At 42.9% G+C, this 21,374-nt stretch overlaps 1 protein-coding gene across 2 annotated transcripts in view; it reads right to left on the bottom strand.

Annotated features, from left to right (window-relative positions):
• Positions 1–21,374, bottom strand: part of LOC124254828 (cholinesterase-like) — a 95,487-nt gene that overhangs the window by 35,022 nt on the left and 39,091 nt on the right. The window lies entirely within an intron of this gene.

Genomic DNA, 21,374 nt, shown 5'->3' with positions numbered 1-21,374 from the left:
TCTACTGGACTGACTGACTGAGTTTGGTTTTACGCCGCTTTTAGCAATATTCCAGCAACATCACGGCGGGGGACACCAGAAATGGGCTTCACACATTGTACCCATGTGGGGAATCGAACCCGGGTCTTCGGCGTGACGAGCGGACGCTTTAACCACTAGGCTACCCCACCGCCCATGGTCTACTGGATACAGCGTGTGCTCGGTGAGATGGAGGTCTGTGGTTCGAGCACTTGTGTTCCTCCCTTCCCACTCATCATGGCGATAACTGACGTTCCTGTGGACTCTCTGCCGGTGCACTATGCAGCGCGAAGGTTTCATGTTAAACTGCCGCATTGCGCAGCACTAAAGTGTCGTCATAATTGGCAGATCTAAATATGCAGCATGTTTTAAATATCACCATTCCACTAAATTTACCTGTACAAATATGCCAGATTCCCTATTAAACAACTATATTAAATATTGGCAAGAACGTTTATCGAAAGATAGTTATATTATTAGTCGAAATACGCTCCGTACCTACACATCTCTTAAATATTTTTATTGTTGCGCATGTTATGTCAGCACGTGTATACACTGGACTCCCTTTCCGCTTTTGCAAATGTTAGATGTGGTAATGAACCTTTAAGAATGAAACGGGGCAGTTACATAAATTTAAATTTTGAGGATAGATTTTTAACTGTTTAAACTGTTATTAGTTTATTGAATACGAACAGCATGTCATATTCCAGTGTCCCTTGTATGATGATTACAGAATAACTTTTGTTACGGCTTGTAACAAATGTTACGGCGGAAGTATCCAGCTTTTAACATTGTCAAAAAGTAACGTGTCTAAAGGGGCTATAAAACAAATCGCACTTCTCATGTTTTTCCAAAGTTTCACTTCCTAAATTGAGTGGGCAAGTGAGCGAATGTGTGAGTTTAGTTTAACGCCACTTTTAGCAATATTCCAGCAATATCACGGTGGGGGACACCAGAAATGGGCTTCATTCATTGTACCTATGTGGGGGATCGAACCCAGGTCTTCGGCGTGACGAGCGAACGCTTTAACCACTAGGCTACCCCGCCACCTCCTTCTCCAATAAAAAATATGTCAGTTGTTTGACCTGAAATAATTTAATAACTTGCGAAATAATGGCCCTGTGAAATCTGGATTTTCAGGTTGGAAGGGGCTGGAGGTAGGGCGTGTGTGTACACACACATGACCCTATAGTTCAGTACATGTCGATTCAGATAAGCGTGAAGTTGCAACGGAAAGCGATTCCGATTTCAACAATATCAGTCTCTTCATAAAATGTCAATGACCGGTACCATTCCACATGATAAGAAATCGAGAGTTCGGTATATATATAAGTCATTACACAACAGCGTGATTGACACCTCGACAGATCACGTTCCAACCTGACCTACATAGGGACAATACTGTCACCACGACACGGGCTGGCCCAGGGGGCGCGATCATCGGGCGTACAGAACCTTTCTGAAGTATTCTAAACATTTGAAATTATACAGATTATAGAAATTTACTAAAGAGTACCTATGACTTACCTGTGTGGAGGTAAACTTTCAAAACATCACAAAATTACGGAGAGGATATTGTCAGAAAATGAAGCACCTCCTGTTCACGGTTCCTAAACCTGCGCCTAAGGACCACCATCCCTATGTTGAAATAACATTGGAAATGATAGGTCTGGCTACACGCAACAAGCCCCTTCCCCAGACAACAATCATCCACCCCCACACCCCACCCCCACCCCAACCAACCACCCCTCCCCTCACTTACATCAACACTACACCGACGCTTATGCTGAAATTCTTATAACAACCAATCCTTATTGAATTTAATTTAGGTATTGACATACTCCTGTAAATTCACAGGATATTCTTAGTAATACTTAAAATCGAAATTTGATTGTACTGAAAATGAAAAGAAAATGTCATTGGATGGCGATAAAATTACAATACAGTATCTGTGAAAACGAACCCTCTTTTCTTCCACAATCAATGTTGATACAATAGATCCGCGGGTTTGAACATGCTCTGAATATATCCAAACCTTCCGATAAAGCTACATACGCCCAAGTGCATTGATCACAGCCACCATGTCAATTTCAGCTGCGATCTTGGTGGGCTCTGTATGTTTACTTGTTAAGCAATACTGGGGCCAGTGTTCTCTCCGGTACTAGTGCTACTGTGTTGACTTAGGCGATTGCGTTGAATAAAACCTCCCAGTTCAATGGAACATTTTTATGTTGAAAAGAAATCGTTTTTTTCTGCTCTCACGAGATTAAATGCAAGAAGCTTACCGTAATCTTTCAAAGGTTGATCCGAGTTTCTCAGTGAGAGGTGTTGCACGTGCAGTTACCGCCACCAGTGAGAACGAGGTGGGAGGGAGGGGTAAGCACGTGGGATTAACCCCCGATGTGCTGACTGAAAGTCTACGGGGAACGCCTACTTGCGGTATTTATTTTGCTGCACTCGCTTGCTAGTAAACGTTACACCGGGACCAGTTGAATAGTCAATAGAGTAACGCTGGGTTTGAATAAAGCGTTTCAATAGTACATACCAGTTGAATGCTACTTCTCATAATTAGGAGAATGTTTCATTTAAATAAGTGAACCAGAGGTATCAAATCACACAAATGCGCTTGACAGATGCATTGCCTCGTATTGGTACAACAACTCGTGTATGTTGTCACTCGTCTCTACCCGCATTGCACATGCTGTTGATCACTGAATTGTCTGGCCCAGACTCATACAGCTGGAATATTGCTGAATGCGGCTTTAAACAACAAACAAAAAAACCAAAATCTCCTCGCACTTTATCAAGGCGGTCGGAATAGACTCGAGGTTGAAGCCTTCGTTTTCACTCCTTTCACTTCGATTGCTCACGTTTTCACTGCGTGAAGCTCTTTCCTTGCACCCCACTTTGATACACTGTGTAAATATTAATAGCAGCCAATGGCCAACTCATTTCTGTTTTATCAATGCCAATGTGAAACATATCACAGCTGCATGACGTAACAAGCTAATCTGAAGCATACGACCGAGTGATTGATATTATGAACATTTAATCATGCCAATGAGAGGCAATGACAAAAGTCTGTCACGTTTGGTACACCTAGTCAGTTTAGTCTCGTCCTAAAATTGCGGGATATTCCTGGAATAGTAATACTGTACTATTTGTTTCTTTGTTATTAACCGAGACCTTCACAACGAGCAACCATAGACTGCTGAATACCAGTTGTAACCAAGACCTTCACAACAGACAAGCATGGGCTGCTGAAGACCAATTCTAACCCAGACCTTCACGATGGACAACCATGGGCTGCTGAAGACTAATTGTAACTCAGACTTTCACGATGGACAAGCATGGGCTGCTGAAGACCAATTCTAACCCAGACTTTCACGATGAACAACCATAGGCTGCTGAAGACCAATTCTAACCCAGACCTTCACGATGGACAACCATGGGCTGCTGAAGACTAATTGTAACTCAGACTTTCACGATGGACAACCATGGGCTGCTGAAGACCAATTCTAACCCAGACTTTCACGATGGACAACCGTGGGCTGCTGAAGACCAATTCTAACCCAGACCTTCACGATGGACAACCATGGGCTGCTGAAGACCAATTCTAACTCCGAATCTTCACAGGTCTAGTATTATTTGTGCAATCGGTATATTGCAATGACGTTCAGTTGTTGTTTCGAACCTTTGATTCCTTAAAGTATTTACGAAAGTCCGTACAACTTCATCACACAGGTGTGTGACTATATATTATCGCATAGCAATTACAGACATATCACATTCTTTCTCTTTCTTTGAATTAATATCAACTTAGATAAACTCTACACACACTCCTACGCACAGCCATTCGCTTACGAAGAAGCAATAACACGGGCCAAGAAAGCATTATTTGTCCTTCTGTCGCAGATAGAAAATTGAAAATGGCATTCAGTTGTAGTAACGTTCCTGGTTAATAATTGACGAAGCGGAAACAAGTCGTGGGCTTTTGACAGGTGAGACTATGACGTTCAGAACCTTGTTGGAGTGTCTGGGTAATCCCAACAATATGCGTAGATTTCAAACATTTGTATCGCAATAACACTGGTAATGATGAATGGATGTCATACATCTTCATTGTTGTACATACCAAATGACACAGTGATATGTCAATAAAGGGACATTATCGATTAGGTTGGAATTTTAAGACTGAATTATGGATGTGTATTCCGAGAAGAATAACTTCAGGATGATTTAAGGAAAGATGTCAAGGATGAAACTATATTATTTAAAGGTAATTCGTGCACACAGTGCAGCTGTAACCACGTATAAGCCACGGGGGAAGGTGGGAAGCCTAGTGGTTAAAGCGTCCGCTCGTCACGCCCAAGACCCGGGTTCGATTCCCCACATGGATACAATGTGCGAAGCCCATTTCTGATGTCCCCGCCGTGATGTTGCTGGAATATTGCTAAATGTGGCGTAAAAAACATACTCGCTTACTCACTCACTATAGCTAACGATTTACTTCACAACGTCGATATATTCATATATGCACAGTAATTCAACTGGGGATCCCGGGCAAGAATATATGCCATCTGTAACTTATGCAAAGAGGCGACCGAATGGAAAGATAGTCATTATATGTTTCAAATTACATTTACGATTTTGCATTTTTGTGTCACAAAACATTCCTGGCACATATCAACGAAAGGACAAAGTATATATGTTTTCCATGTCGCAAGAACAGACAGTGTTAGTATTTATTCAGGACATTCAATGCAATAAGAACAGCTGGGGATGCTCCCTGACTTAACGAGTGAGTGAGGGAGTTTAGTGTTACGCCGTTTTCAGCAATATTCAAGCAATATCGCGGCGGGGGACACCAGAAATTGGCTTCAAACATTGTACCTACGTGGGGAACCGAACCCGGGCCTTCGGCGTGGCGAGAACGCTTTAACCACTGGGCTACCCCACCATCCCTGACTTAACGAAACGGTCATGGTGCAATTATCTGTGCTGTCAGCAGCTCGCTTGTACAAAGACAGGCGACATGGTTGGTTTGACAGTTCTGGTGAGACAGATATTTTCATTCGATCCATGGTTTCATGGAAACCAAAAGACGGTAAAAGCTGGTACTTGTTGTCACCCTGTCTGTTTGAGGAGTCGCACAGTAAAGCCACTACACTGTGTAGCCATGGCAGGTTAAACTTGCAGCTGTTTCCTTTAAAAGTGAGTGAGTTTAGTTTTACGCCGCACTGAGCAATATTCCAGCTATATGGCGGCGGTCTGTAAATAATCGAGTCTGGACCAGACAATCCAGTGATCAACAGCATGAGCATCGATCTGCGCAATCGGGAACCGATGACATGTGTCAACGAAGTCAGCGAACCTGACCATCGTCAGTCGCCTCTTACTACAAGCATAGTCGCCTTTTGTGACAAGCATGGCTTGCTGAAGACCTATTCTACCCCGGATCTTCACGGGTCTTCCTTTAAAAGAGGAATGAGGGTAGGGTTGGGGGATTTTAAATAGCATCTGTTTTCCCCGTAAGAACATAGCTGTATCCTCGTCTACATAGACTTGTACAAGTCTCTGTGGCAATCTGTATAGCTTACATGATAATATCTAGAAAACAAAAATATACGGAGTCCCTTCGCTTGTCTAGACTTATATAGAGTTAATGTACACCCATAGTTTAGCGTGGGTGAGTGAGTGAGTTAGTTTTACGCCGATTTTAGTAATATTCCAGCAATACCACGGTGGGGGACACCAGAAATAGGCTTCACATATTGTACCCATGTGGGGAATCGAACCCGGGTCTTCAGCGTGACGAGTGGGCGCTTTAACCATTAGGCTACGTCACCGACCCCATGCCTTAGCATTCAGTACAGCCTTGGAGCAAGTGTAGAGGTTAACATCCGTAGAGTTCCATTAATCGCATTCAATAAGTCAAATCAAAAAAAACATTTCCCAAAATAATCCCAAAGCAACAGCTGTGTACTTTCTTTTCTACGTCAGTATACATCGAAATGGACCGCAAATGCAGATGTCCGTATACAAGAATACAACTGGCTCCACGTCAAAGAATCGTCTTCCACACATCCGAGAAATCAAACTTAATGAACTTCTGATTGTACCGATCACATTGAACGATTGAAATACGTTTCTTCCCCATCGTGGAGCCTCGATTGCCTCTGTAAACAAACAAGCGTGATCCGCAGTAGTATGTCGTCTCCCACTCGCCGAATAATCATCGTCTCTCGACATAAAGGCAAGAGGAAGCCCAAGGCCTTGTATGAAAGGTCAGCCAATGACATATGTATAGGCTATTGATTCGCACTTTAATTTCCACCAGAATTGCCAATGTATACGTATTTGAGAACACTTGGATGAGAAGTGTGGGACGAGACGACAAAGGGTGTCAAGTAGTTGACAGGTTCAGTAAGGTACGGATAAAGAGGACCTGACGGCGTGTTCCACACTCTTGTTAAGCGATGGATCTCCTTGTCTGGGTGAAGGAGATGACTCCTTATAGTGTGAGGGACAACAGTAGAGTTCTCTGTTTATACAAACACAGTAGTAATGATCGTATAACCAAGGGACAGTTCGATAGCCCAAGGCTTGGCAAGAGTTACGCGTCCTTAGGCGGACAGAATCCTATCAATGTAGGTTCGAATCCTATGTTGACAGTTAAAGTATTATTAGTACTCATCTCACGCGTCCGTGGGTTTTAGCTAAGTGGTAAACGTCTGGGGCCTGAACATCTTCGACAATTTATCCAGCATATAGCATGATAGAGCATGATAAACATGAAAACGTTAACCAAACACACCCTTTCACTATTAACATCTATATTCCGCTTCCCGACCAAAGCAAATCCTTTAACGGAAGGAGGTCGTCACCTATCTGATCTTAAGGGTGAGAGCGTCTGTGTGAAGAAAAGACGGTCGGTGGTTCCATTTTTGGAAGGGCCACCCCACCTCACCTCACCTCACCTCACCCTACCCAGTAACACAATATCATTGGTGTCATTTGATTAATAAGAAAGGTTCGTCATATAATAAAACTACTTACGGTCACGGGGCAGGTAAATGGCTTCAACGTAATGAATCTCGTCGGGAAAGGGGTTGCCCACTTTACTCATTCTAATAAACTGCTGCAGAAAATCGATAACGTGGGCGTTGGACTTTCGTGTTCCCGATGTGCACGCTAGTGATTAATAATATATCGTTTAGTGATAACAGTTAAAACGTTAACATCAAATTGGAATCTATTACTACTATCGTTCATAGCGTTTGGTTGGTTGGTTGGTTTCTTAACGCCGCACTGAGCAATATTCCAGCTATATGCCGGCGGTCTGTAAATAATCGAGTCTGGACCAGACAATCCAGTGATCAACAGCATGAGCATCGATCTACGCAAGTGGGATACGAAGACATGTGTCAAACAAGTCAGCGTGTCTGACCACCCGGCCCCGTTACTTGCCTCTTACGGCAAGCATGGGTAACTGAAGATCAATATTCTAACCCGGACCTTTACAGGTATATTTGCATCAGGCCCCGTCTGACCTGAAAATAATTGTGTCCGAAAATAACGGATCCGTTCATAGCGTCCATGACCAGAACAGCATTAATAGTTTAACGGAAAATAGTTTTTATTTGCTAAGAAAATGAATATATTCGTGCATATGTATTTCCAGATCAAACGCAAAGTCGCCTCTTTGAAACCTGGTGCCAGATATCGGTTGTCAGATACAGTTCTGTCAAATCTCACGCAGGTGTCACGTACGAGATACTCCTCGTATCTGTAGGCGTGACAGGTCGCCTGGGGAAATACGGACATTTATGGCAGCATAAGTTGCAATGGCACAGCATGTGTTTGTCTTCTGGGTTTCTATCATCCGCTGATGCAGAAGATACCACTTGAGTCTGACTGAGTCCTATTTCTTGCCGTAACACCAAACACCTGATCTGATGATATGATAATATCGTTTGGTTTTCGTTATCATTCAACCTTTATTGCAAACGATTTATCAAGGTTGACTAAAGTCGAATCTCATTTTCTATAACTTGGACATTTCGAAACTCCCTTTTGTGTCGAACTCACGGTCTGGTCCAAGCGAACCCTTGCCATTTTTTTCACTCTCACAATCAGGATTTTCCGAATGGATGTGTCGAATTCTCGACCAGTTCCTATAACATAAACGGTACTAACATAACGTATCAGATGTGTTATGTTTTCGTTGCCCGTTACATAGATGGGATGGTGAAAGGTCAAGTCGGATGTGTCGAACTATTTCTCATACCTCCATTAGCTCGAGACACATTGGTTCGACTGAATATTCCAATTTTAAAAAATCCCTTCAGTCTAAAATCGTTCTCAAGCCCCTCGTAGAGCTCAGGAAGGCATACTTTGGTCTACCTCAAGGTGATATTGGTGATGCAATTTAGTGAAAAGAAAATTAATTTATAATTTCATTTATTAATCAAGATTCATTTTTATATAAAACCTTTAGGCCGTCTTGTTTCATTACAGCAACCCAGGTGCGTACTGTGAGCTACTGGGACCGGTCGCCATCTTGTATTGCAGCAGACGAATCAATGTAGGGTATATTTGGGATTCCGCTTTCTGAGTAAAGTACAGATTCCACTACGTTTTTTGGCTGAGTCTCATTAAGGGATTCGAACCTACACTCTCAGAGCCAGGCTTCTTATCGCCAACGCACAGAGATCAAGTATAGCATGTGTTACATTGAGATGTATTGTATCGTCACATTTACAAATTGCAAGTCTATGTTACGGTATGGGACTTAGGATCACCTCAGCGCTAAGTCTATGTTACGGTATGGGACTTAGGATCACCTCAGCGCTAAGTCTATGTTACGGTATGGGACTTAGGATCACCTCAGCGCTAAGTCTATGTTACGGTATGGGACTTAGGATCACCTCAGCGCTAAGTCTATGTTACGGTATGGGACTTAAGATCACCTCAGCGCTAAGTCTATGTTACGGTATGGGACTTAGGATCACCTCAGCGCTAAGTCTATGTTACGGTATGGGACTTAGGATCACCTCAGCGCTAAGTCTATGTTACGGTATGGGACTTAGGATCCGGGCCTTGCACAGTCTGCTGTGAGTACAGAACGGTGCCCTACATACGGACGTTGCACAGTCTGCCGCGTGTACAGAACGGTGCCATGTTGTACAGTCTGCTGTGTGTACAGAACGGTGCCCTGCGTACGGACGTTGTTCAGTTTGCTGTGTGTACAGAGCGGTGTCCTACGCACGGACGTTGCCCAGTCTGTCGTGTGTACAGAACGGTGCCCTACGCACAGTCGTTGCCCAGTCTGCCGTGTGTACAGAACGGTGCCCTGCGTACGGACGTTGTTCAGTTTGCTGTGTGTACAGAGCGGTGCCCTACGTACGAATATTGTACAGTGTGCCATATGTACAAAACGGTGCCCTACATACGGACGTTGTACAGTCTGCCGCGTGTACAGAACGGTGCCATGTTGTACATTCTGCTGTGTGTACAGAACGGTGCCCTGCGTACGGACGTTGTACAGTCTGCCGTATGTACAAAACGGTGCCCTGCGTACGGACGTTGTACAGTTTGCCGTATGTACAGAACGGTGCCCTGCGTACGGACGTTGTACAGTCTGCCGTGTGTACAGAACGTCGCCCTACGTACGGACGTTGTACAATCTGCCGTGTGCACAGAACGGTGCCCTACGTACGGACCCTGTACAGTGTGTACACATCAGTAGTATAGCATTTTTCATCTGCATTATATGTATTTTAATTATTTTAATCCAGTTTAATTATTTTGTTGGTTATCATGTTGCATAGGCATAAATACCCACTATTGCCTGCATTTTACGGCATCAAACTTTATCTTTTCACATCAACATTGGGCTCTTAACTTAACTCAATATCCGTGTCCTTCTGTAGGCTACCGTGCTGGGTGGTGCATCCTTTGCAATACTCCAGATAGAGATATGTTCACTACACATATGCAGGAGCGTGTCAATATGACAGGGTACCATGGTCTTGGTTTCCACGTATGACGTTTTAACTGACATTTAATTCTACACCAAAATGTTACAGGAATGCAAAGAATGCAAACATATCGCGCAGCAAGTTGGGTAGTTTTTTTTCTGCTAATGTGTTTTATCATCCAAAACTGTGTTCCACAGGAGACATTGCTTGTGTGAGATCATACAATATCTCCTAGGAGATATCGTTTTGACAGTAGATTTTGCACAATGCCCTGACAATGTTATGACGTCATGAACTTGATAAACACTCGTTGATAAAAGTAATAATATCCACGAGAAGCCTCTGATATTTGTTACTTTATCAAATCGTGTTGATACATTTCATATCAAAAGACACTCGGGTGAGATTCTCTCTATATATTTTGAACGCTCGGAGACAATGGAGCAGAAATAGGGGGTCGGGGTGCGGCGTGGACATACACAGATAATGGGTAACATGGAAACAATCCATCCTAATGCATAAACAGATCTTTGTGAGCGAAAACGTTTTAAGAAGTAATACTAGTTACGATAGGCGATGTTATGATTGAGGGTTGAATAGCTTTGTGGTTAAAGCTTTTGCTCGTCAGGCTGAAGACCCGGGTTCGATTCCGAAAACCAGTACAAAGTGTAAATCTCATTTCTGGAGTCCCCGTATTGGTATTGCTGTAAGATTGCTAACAGTTGCATAAAACCATACTCACTCACTCTGATATTATTCAAACTTTATAGTACGGCCTTAATTCATTTCATTTACTCCGAATGACGTTTAATAAAGGTATCGAACTGGAATAAAAGACCTGATCACGTGAGATTGAGTTCGGTTCCTCTGGGTGGAATGAAGAGTGAGTGAGTATCGATTTATTGTCTACAGCTACGTCAAACGTCATTGCCTGCATTGCATTGTGACTCTCCATATGTTCAAACGTACAGGTTCACCAGTCCTTACCGCCTTACATAAGGACATTTTTGGTCGCCTAAGGTGGCAACAATTAGCACTGGAGAGTTACCTCTTTTAAGTTTGTCAGAATGAGTGAGTAACAGTTGTTTTAAGCCGCTTTTAGCAATATTCCAGCAATATCGCGGCGGGGGACACCCATTGTACTCATGTGGGGAATCGAACCCGAGTCTTCTGAGTGACGAGTGAAAGCTTTAACCACTAGGCTACCCCACCGCGCCTAAGCTTGCTGGAAGACCGTGATCGTGGGTACGAATCTGCAATGTGTTCTGTTTATGTTTCACCGGGTTTAAAGACATTAGAAACATTGCGTGAAGGCGTTCTCACACAGGGCAAATGTCTGGCCGAATCTGGGATCAGGACATTCACTCACTCACCCATTCACTCACTCATCCACCCACTCACTCCCTCTCTCACCCAACACCCACCCCAGCGACCCAGCCATCCCACCCACTCAGTCACTCAACACCCACTCACTAACACACTCTCTTCGACCTTCCCCCAGTTCGTCCATCCTTCCATCCACTGTCTCCTACTCTCTTCGACTCAGCTTTCAACCTTCTACCCTCATCAAGCAGAAAACGCTGTTTCATCAGTAACATCTTGCTTAAAAACCTAAATAATACATTAATTTTTACATTTTCCTGATCTACATCGATCCCCAGTCATTTGACAAGGTCAGATGTACTGGCGAGATGACAGTCATCCAGCTGCCTGGGGCATCCTTCTTGTCACTGTGTTTTGGTATCTCCCAAGATTAGTTTAATCTCCTTGAACTGAACGTTTACCAGCTGTGACATTTAAGCTGTATTTATATAATTGTATACAAACCTACCCTGATGTGTTTGCACCCAAGAAGCAAACCCCTTGTCGCATTGTCACGCACGTATGGAATGTCAAAAGGGTAATCTGATATTTTGAAAGAACTTCCGCTTAGTACACAATGTACATGTTAATGTTTTTATAGACCACTGTGCCACTGACAGCTGTGAAGTTACCCGTCCGCCAGTAGCCGGCGGCAGGAGAGGGGCGATAACAACAGCCCAATCAATAATGCATGAGTCTCTACGTTGTAATAACGCTGTACCTTGAGGGTGCAATGTACACGATGCACGATATTGCCAACTCCTGTATCTGATTAACTGTAGCCTCGTGTCGGGTTTAGTTATTGATTAAGACACAAGTCTTGTAGTCAAGACAAGCTTTAGATACCGCATGATCGGCATTATAAGCTTAATAACGGTGTTAGATATACACCGAGACGTGGCAGCTATCACAATAAAGACGTTGTCCATCTATAAAACTGGTTCCCCCTTCAGGTATTATAAGCCACGCGCCGTGTATCCTCGACCTCTGGTACACAGTATCGTACGGACAAGTGACGATAACCTCATAACGGTATACCGTGTTGCAGGTATTATAAGCGACTCACGATATATCCTCGACCACTGGTACACAGTATCGTACTGACAAGTGACAATAACCTCATAACGGTATACCGTGTTGCAGGTATTATAAGCGACTCCCGACAAATCAAATATCAATCTGCTTTCCAAACTGCTTTCCCTTTTCCTTTGAGTTATGCAAAACAAACTGACATTTCATAGCGCCGTGTATGCACATATATACAATGCTACTTAGACTCTAAAATATCGTCATTACATTTGCATCTTCAGAAGCCTTGAAGTGTCACTTTCTGAAAACATTAGCTATTTTTAAAAAGAACTTAAAGCCACGCAGGGACTCATGTCTTTTGGATTCTAATACACGTGGCGACCTATATCAGAAGTTGGAGACATTAGCTTGTTAAAAATGGGTACCCGGTGGGATAAGTCATGTGACTATTAACCTACAAGCGAATCACGGCAGCTTCGGTTGTCAGGTGTAATAATAATGAGATTGCGCGCTTCGAGCATGCTTACGTATGGAAATAGCACCAAAGAAATGCACCGTTATTATCATTATTAGCTAGAGCGGAAGGTCGGGGTTCGAGCCCGGCCGCGTAATACATTAAGACGTTAGCATTAGGTACTGTCCTCATCCTACTTCCAATCCTTCTCGGCACTTAGAGGATGATATAGGTCCGGTCGGCACGAAGTCGGTACTGTGTCTATACCCAGAGTTAGTTTGACTAGTGCAACCTTATATACACACGCACACGCATACGCACACGCACATGCACATGCTCGCACGCTTGCTATATGGGTGCAATAATCCATATACCGTTACATTAAATCCCATTTCATATCACTTCACAGTGCTTCAATATAGACGATACAGTATTAAATACACAACGATGAAGTACGGGGTGTTTGCCTACCGTTTGTTCTGTCCGTCTGTCAGTGTCTTTCCTCAAAGTGCTTTCTACCCACCAGTGTCCTCGTGAACCACTTTAAGTGCCCCCCACAGGCTAGACAGGGCAACACCCCCAAGCAACCAACGAATTCAGACTATTCGGGGTATTGTAAAGGCAGCCAGTTCTCTTTACAAACTTTGTTTTGTGGCGGTACAGATTCATATACATGACGGAAAGCCTAGAGATAACGTGTACGATGTACGGTGAATAACAGTTTTCCATTAAACTAAAGACAAAAAATTAAATATTATTTGGAGATTGGTAATGTTTTGTTTTTTGTGTGTTGTTTCACGCCGCCATCAGCAATACTCCAGCTGTATGACGACCATAAATAATCGAGTCTGGACCAGATAATCCAGTGATTTTCCAGCAATATTCCATCTATGTACTGGACATGGAATCGGGGAATGTCACAAAATACATTCATTCGTCAGACATAGCTCACCGACAAGCCTACTAATAGAAGGTCAGACCTTAAACCTGCTTGTGGTATGCCACAAAAATGATTTTAACCGAGGTAAACGTTCAGGCATCTCACGGAATAATTAGAGTTAGTGAGTGAGTGAGTTTAGTTTTACGCCGCTTTTAGCAATATTCCAGCAATATCACGGCGGGGGACACCAGAAATGGGCTTAACACATTGTACCCACGTGGGGAATCGAACCCGGGTTTTCGGCGTGACGAGCGAACGCTTTAACCACTAGGCTACCCCACCGCCCCGGAATAATCAGAACTGCATTCAGCAACACTACTGCACACAGCATCCTTGCATAAGTTGTTTCACGCAGTGCTCCAAAGTGTCCCAGTTGCATCATGGCGGTCTGAAATAGTCTAGTCAAGACTCAAGACAATAGGGAAAAATGACACTGAATTAAATGAGTCGCCAAAGTTAAAGGCACATTTTCGACAATATGTTGGCCTATAATATATATATTGGGGCATATGCACTCACTTTAGCTTCCTCTTGATGCAATAAAAGTCTTACTATTCCCTACGACTTGCCTGAAATCGATAATTGAAACTTCGAGGCGAACAGCTTCCAAACAGAGAACACTTGCCATATAAACAATGATTATTGCTCCGTACATCGAAAACTGTCGCACGCAGTGTTGTCAGTCTTTGCCGAACTGGTTTCAATCACAAGTTGTGCGCAGGATATTCGTATAGAGCGCACCAAGGGACATAACTCTAAGGGGTTCGCTTGAAATAATGTTCGGTCGATAGAGGGCGCGTTCATTCGAACCTTTTAATTTAGCATTGTAATCTAAATACGTATATTTCTTTTTTACGAATTATATGGTAGCTTCCCTGAGGGCTGATAGTTACAGTTATTGAAAGAAATGCATTATTTATTTTTAGAGATTCGAAGTGTGGTGTGATATAGTGCCTTTAAAAGTCGATGCGCCTCTTCATCGCTCAGCACCTACAAATGTTTCTGTTGAGTAACACTAACTGACTAACGAGGACTATCAAGCTTTCGATGACACATTTAGCAGTACATGTATTTCGTTGCACAGTCAGCACATGTCATGATAAAGTCATCAGTACATCACTGAACCGTGAGCAATATTTAATGGCACCGTGAACTATTCGCCATTGCACTATCAGCATTGTACTAATATTTATTTTAAAGTAAGCAGTATGTAATGGCACCGTGAACTATACGCCATTGCACTATCAGCATTGTACTAATATTTCTTTTAAAGTAAGCAATATTTAATGGCACCGTGAACTATACGCCATTGCACTATCAGCATTGTACTAATATTTCTTTTAAAGTAAGCAGTATGAAATGGCACCGTGAACTATACGCCATTGCACTATCAGCATTGTACTAATATTTCTTTTAAAGTAAGCAATATTTAATGGCACCGTGAACTATACGCCATTGCACTATCAGCATTGTACTACTATTTCTTTTAAAGTAAGCAATATTTAATGGCACCGTGGGCAGTTTTACTGCACAGTCAGCAATATTTTATATAACACTCAGCAATATTTCACTTCTCACTCAGCAATATTTCACTTCTCACTCAACAATATCCTAACACGACTTCACCGACGTCTCCAACAGTGCAGCTACACCATGTTTAATTGGGGAACATCTCGGAAACATTATCGTAAACATCAACATGTTCAAATGGCCAACTATAAATTGATTCTGAGATTATCGACCCCTACCACCACGGCACAACGTCACGCCACATAACAGTTTATTACTGAACCCATGTCATAAGGAAGGAAGACAAAATGAGAATGAGAGCAAAACAGATTGATGGCGTGTCCAACAGGAATCCAAGAAACCAAGATTGTTGTTCTAATTAAATGTGAACGTTAAAGGAGAGTTCAAACACTGGTCTTTTATGTACATCCCCACAGCGTTGGTTTGTAGGACAGCGTTAAGACAGGTGTGTTTTGCTTATCCAAAGTTAATAACTTACGACATGACGTAATTTCAGTACTTTATGTAGGTTTGCGTCTGTCGTAGACACTGCACTTTAACCTTCTCTTCCAATGTTGCAGATCGCCACAAAATAACGCATTTGAGATAATCGTTGATCGATTAATTGATTGATTGCTTGATTCGCATATGCCTTATGACTTAAGAATGCGTAGCGTACATACATGCGCTCTCAACAACACGCACGTACGCCGTCAATTCGATGTTCTAATTAACAAGAGGGGGAAGAACAAACATTAATGTCCGTGTTCATCACGATATTGCCGCCGATCGATGCAAGCCTACATTGTAGGTTAATATATATCCTCGAGGCAGCACACTTTGTCAAATACGTCCACGTTGTAGTCTACGTCCACGTTGTCAGCTGTCACTGACCAGCCTATAGAAAGCTATCAACAACAGATCAAGGTGTTGGACAAAGGCCTACTAATAAGCACCCTGTGTCAGGGGATCTGGACACACGTTGAGGTGCCACGTGTGTCCAGTACGCGCAGTTTGTCATATCAGATTTATCACACACTAATGCTACTGAGTAAACCTGAAGGTTAAAGTCGTTTCAAGTGATCGTAAGTGGTGAATTGCGTCATCGTGATTGTATCGTAACTGAAAGTTTTGTCGAAACTGATTGTATCAGAACTGACATAATGTGTCGTAACTGGCACGTGGGTGGGGTTGTATTAAGCGATGTTAGCGTTGAGTCGATCGTAACTCCCTCAACACCTTAATGCAGACTTGCGATATCGTAGATTTAAAGTTGTTTTGTAGAACGGCAACCTGCTTCATTGAATTGTTAGGTTGCATCTTAACTGTTACGAAAATGATATAGTAACTGATTGTATGGTATCTGGCACAATGGCACAATCTTGTTTCGTAATTTTTAAATTATGTCAGAACTTACGTTGTGTCGTAAATGAACTGTTTATTGTAACTCACTTTATGAAAGATGGTACACTGCGTCTCTTCGTTGTATCGCAACTGATATGTGGGAACTTACGCTGTACGTATATGATACATTATGGCGTAGCTGATTATATGAGATATGAAACATATGTAGAACGTATAAATTTTATCGTAAGTGTACATGAGTTTTGAACTTTCCTAGTGTTATAAATAATACATCATCTCGCAGATGACTGTGTGATACCTGAGATCTTCTCTCACTTCGTTGTATCGCGGAGGTGGTGAGGGATTACAATGTGAATGTCCCCCCTAAAATGTATGTACAAAGTAAGTGACACCCCCCACCCCTGTATGTCATGTACAAAACCCATTATACTACTCCCGCGACCTTCCCATAATTTATAAGCATAATTTAATAATATTTTATGCACAAAATTGACCCCTTTAGTACATGTGTACGGAATTGATGACAACCCTAATTCCCCAGAACAAAATGGGTGAACCCCTCCCCCGTCTTACAATCATCATCAGCGCCCTAGCCATAAATTATGTATGGTCCCTAAACATGTTGCGTTTAAAGTTGCTTTTATATTTAAGGATTTTGCAAAGTTTGTATTAGTTTATAGAACAACAGGGACACGTGTATCTTCAGGAGTGGTCACGAGTGCCTCTTTGCCCGACCTTCATTACTTGACAGCATGGTATTGTCCGGACTCCTCCAGCCACCCACCACGAGCTCACCCGTCCCACCTGTTACTGTCCACATCCCGATTCAATCTCAACGCATATCCACCCCAGGTGGGCATCTACTACACCCTGAACCCAAATCGTCCTTCTACCAAGATATAAAGCACGTGTACTTACCCTCTGGTTTGACAACGAAAGTGTACTTGGGCTGACGGCTGTGACGGGGGTACCTTCACCAAGACCCGCAAAGCGACACCGTTCCAAAACAATACACCGCTAACACACTGCTGGTTGGTTAGTCCCTACTCGTAGGCAAGCTTGACAACTGATATAAAAACAGGCCACTTGATGGGGGATAGCGCACTGTCAGCGGCTGTGAGAAGTGTCCTCGGCACGTGCTGAGCTGTCACAGACCCCGTTTTTCTACCAGCAAACACCATCACAAACAATCACGCTCCCGCTGTGAGAGACAACAACTATTTGGCCTGCAGATGCGTGCGTCTTACTGTACAGGAGCTCGTCAAACAGATTCAAGAAGTTCCCCCGCTAGCACAAGTAGAATGTAAGTATCTAGGCGCTGTCTTAAATAAAGACGAGGTGTCCTGGGTGGGATATCGCTCGGATGGCGTTCTTTATTGAGGGAAGTATATGGTATTAAATGTGGGTGGTGATTAAAATCACCTGGTTATTTATTTAACTTCGGATACCAAATATGCTGCCCTGCATGGCTTGACGGCATTACCCCAGAGACCTATATACACTAGAATGTTTTAAGATCTGACGTTGCACGTTGTATAACATCATGTATGTCGACGTATCTGCGGGGGTGAATACATACCAGAGATGTCGACGTAAGGGATTATTGTCTGGTGAGCCAGGAGAGGATATGGGGCTATAATGCTCAGAAATAATCCACGCTGATCCGGCAACAAACTATGACATTATAGTTAATTCTCCATATTTGTGAGTATACTTCATGATTCATACCGCCCACACCGTCATATGGCGGACGTGTTAGGAAAGGTCGACTCAAGCTGTAGGTTAGTGTGCCAACGCTTATACACAAGATTTACATTTAATGACGTATGTCATACATGGGTGTGAGTGTAGGGTGGCCTGGGGCAGTTGTGAAGTATTGCCTGTTAACAGCAAGTAGCATGAGAGCGAGAGAGAGAGAGAGAGAGAGAGAGAGAGAGAGAGAGAGAGAGAGAGAGAGAGAGAGAGAGAGAGAGAGAGAGAGAGAGAGAGAGAGAGAGAGAGATAGAGAGAGATTGAGAGGGAGAGTGATCATGGGATTGAGAGAGAAAACGATAGATAGAGAGACAGAGAGACAGAGATAGACAGACAAACAGACAAACAAACGTATGGAATTGGAAACCCGTATTCCGTAACGAGTGGACGGCTCTTTGACCTTGTTAAGTTGGTTGATTTGTTGTTTAACGCAGCAATATTCCAGCTATATGGTGGCGGTCTGTAAATAAGCAAGTCTGGACCAGACAATCCAGTCCTCAACAGCATGAATATCGATCTACGCAATCACAGACAGACAGAGAGTGTGGTGGGATATATTTTATATTTGTGTATGTATATTAAGGACTATTCTGTTAGGGAGAGAGAGTCTGCCTTGTGACAGTGTGTATGCTCATACAAAGGTAAATTATGACATTATTTCCAGCTCATCGATGCTTTGTTTTGACATCTCATAGGAACGAGTTTATCAATCTGAATAATGTTAATTAATTTCATATCGTGCAACAAAGAACTCAATGAAGCATTCCTAAAATATCTCATGTTTATATTCGTCGGGAGAAGTGTTACACACACAAAATATAGTGAATGTCATCGGTTCAATGACAGCGACATTCGATCAGTGAGCCACAGTTTCAAAAGGCTTCTCGACTAATGTGGCAGCGTTGTCAGGAGGCACTAGCAATTAGAACAACGTTAACGCTCTTTAAACTTGCTCTCATTCATTGATTTCTGTTCGGTTTGTATTGTGGCATGGTAGTTCACGAAACATAACTCTTTACGTTACTCGGAAACATGAGGATTGTTCACACAAACCAAGGATCATAGTCGTGGAAAACGTTAGATTCAAATCCTCGAACAGAGGATCCCTGCACGAAAAGGGGCGCAACTCAGCTTGTAGTTTTAGTTTTAGTTTTAATCCCAGGTCAAACGCAACTGGTAAGGTAGGACAACCAGTCCTAATATAATCTCAGGATTTATTCCCCAGGCTGACAATAAGACTCAGTTGATATATAACATATGCTCCATTTCGAAAACTGCCTCCGTGGTGTAGTGGTAAGAGCGTCCGCCCGGAGAGCGGAAGGTCGCGGGTTCGATCCCCGACCGCGTCATACCAAAAGACGTTAAAATATGGTACTTGTTGGTCCCTGCCTGGCGCTCGGCATTACAACAAGGACTGGTCGGCTCGGAGTCAGTATAATGTGTCTGAGTGGGGTATTCATGCTTCACTGCGACATGGTATCTCAGTGGGCTAGCACTATAAAACCAGCTTCAGTCTGGGCTAGAACAAGCAGCCGCACATACACATACACACGCATGTACGTCGTCATATGACCGAAATATTCTCAAGCACGACGTTAAACCCAATTTCACCTCACCTCCATTTCGAAAACTAACACTTCCTGTACCTTTCCACTCTCAGACACAAACACTCAGTCGCCAGCGCACTAAGTTAGCTACCTACACCACGCGGCCACTGTGGCTTCCACAAAAACATCGTCTGGCACAATAAAACACACACTCTCTATTCCCGTCTGACAAATGTATATGGGAACCGCTCCCATGGACGGAAGCCACGAGTGAGTGAGTGAGTTTAGTTTTACGCCGCACTCAGCAATATTCCAGCTATATGGAGCGGTCTGTAAATAATCGAATAGGGACCACACCAGACAATCCAGTGATCAACAGAATGAACATCGATCTGCGCAATTGGGAACCGATGACATGTGTCAACCAAGTCAGCGAGCCTGATCCCGTTGGTCGCCTCTTACGAAAGCATGGGTGACTGAAGATCAGTATTCTGACCCGGCCCTTCACTGGTAACGAAAGCCACGAAGAGACAATGCCTTTTAGCAAGAGGTCAACTAGAACTAGATTGTGTATTTCACTTTCATAAAGTGTTATCACAAATAAGGCTGTGTATTGGCAAATAAATTGTATTGCAATATATCGCCATTCAGGTACCCTTATTGCGATACGTATTGCAATATATCGCCATTCAGGTACCCGTATTGCGATACGTATTGCAATATATCGCCATTCAGGCACCCTTATTGCGATACGTAATGCAATATATCGCCATTCAGGTACCCGTATTGCGATACGTATTGCGATATATCGCCATTTAGGTACCCGTATTGCGATACGTATTGCGATATGTTGGGAACTTAAGTGTTTGACATTGAGTGACTCTAATTGTGCATGCCAATCCCATTTTCTACATTATAAGTTCCTAAACACATATGTCATGGTTCTGATAACATCAATCTCTAAATTAAATTGCATAGTTAGGCATTCATTTTTAAAAAATAAAATTTATAGTACAGTATGCCGCCTTGTCATTGACTAACGAAGGGAAACATTTGTTGTGAATGACAGTATGTGTGAAAATAGATTTTAATTTAAGCCATAAAGATATTCACAAAAACTTCATATATGTTCTTTTCCCAATATACTGGTTATCAGAAAAAGTATATTGCAATATTGCGGTAAACCGGTATACCGGTAATTCCGTGCAGTCCTAATCACAAGTATAATGTAAGTTATCTTTCGTCACTTTCGAAAATCACTGTCTGTTCAATTGAACATCAGAGGGGAACAGTGCATGTCGTGTTCCTGTTCTTTCGTGGAAGCTGAGAACGTAAGGTTCAGCTGTGTTGAAAATAAATACTGACAGAATGTACTGAGTATCACTACAGCCACGGCACCTGGTCTATGACACTCC

Source organism: Haliotis rubra, unplaced genomic scaffold, assembly GCF_003918875.1.
Source record: "Haliotis rubra isolate DU_JTF1 unplaced genomic scaffold, ASM391887v1 Scf584, whole genome shotgun sequence".
NCBI classification, from domain to species: Eukaryota; Metazoa; Mollusca; class Gastropoda; order Lepetellida; family Haliotidae; genus Haliotis; species Haliotis rubra.
Note: the sequence above shows the minus strand (reverse complement) of the source record. Positions and strands in the feature narration are given on the sequence as shown.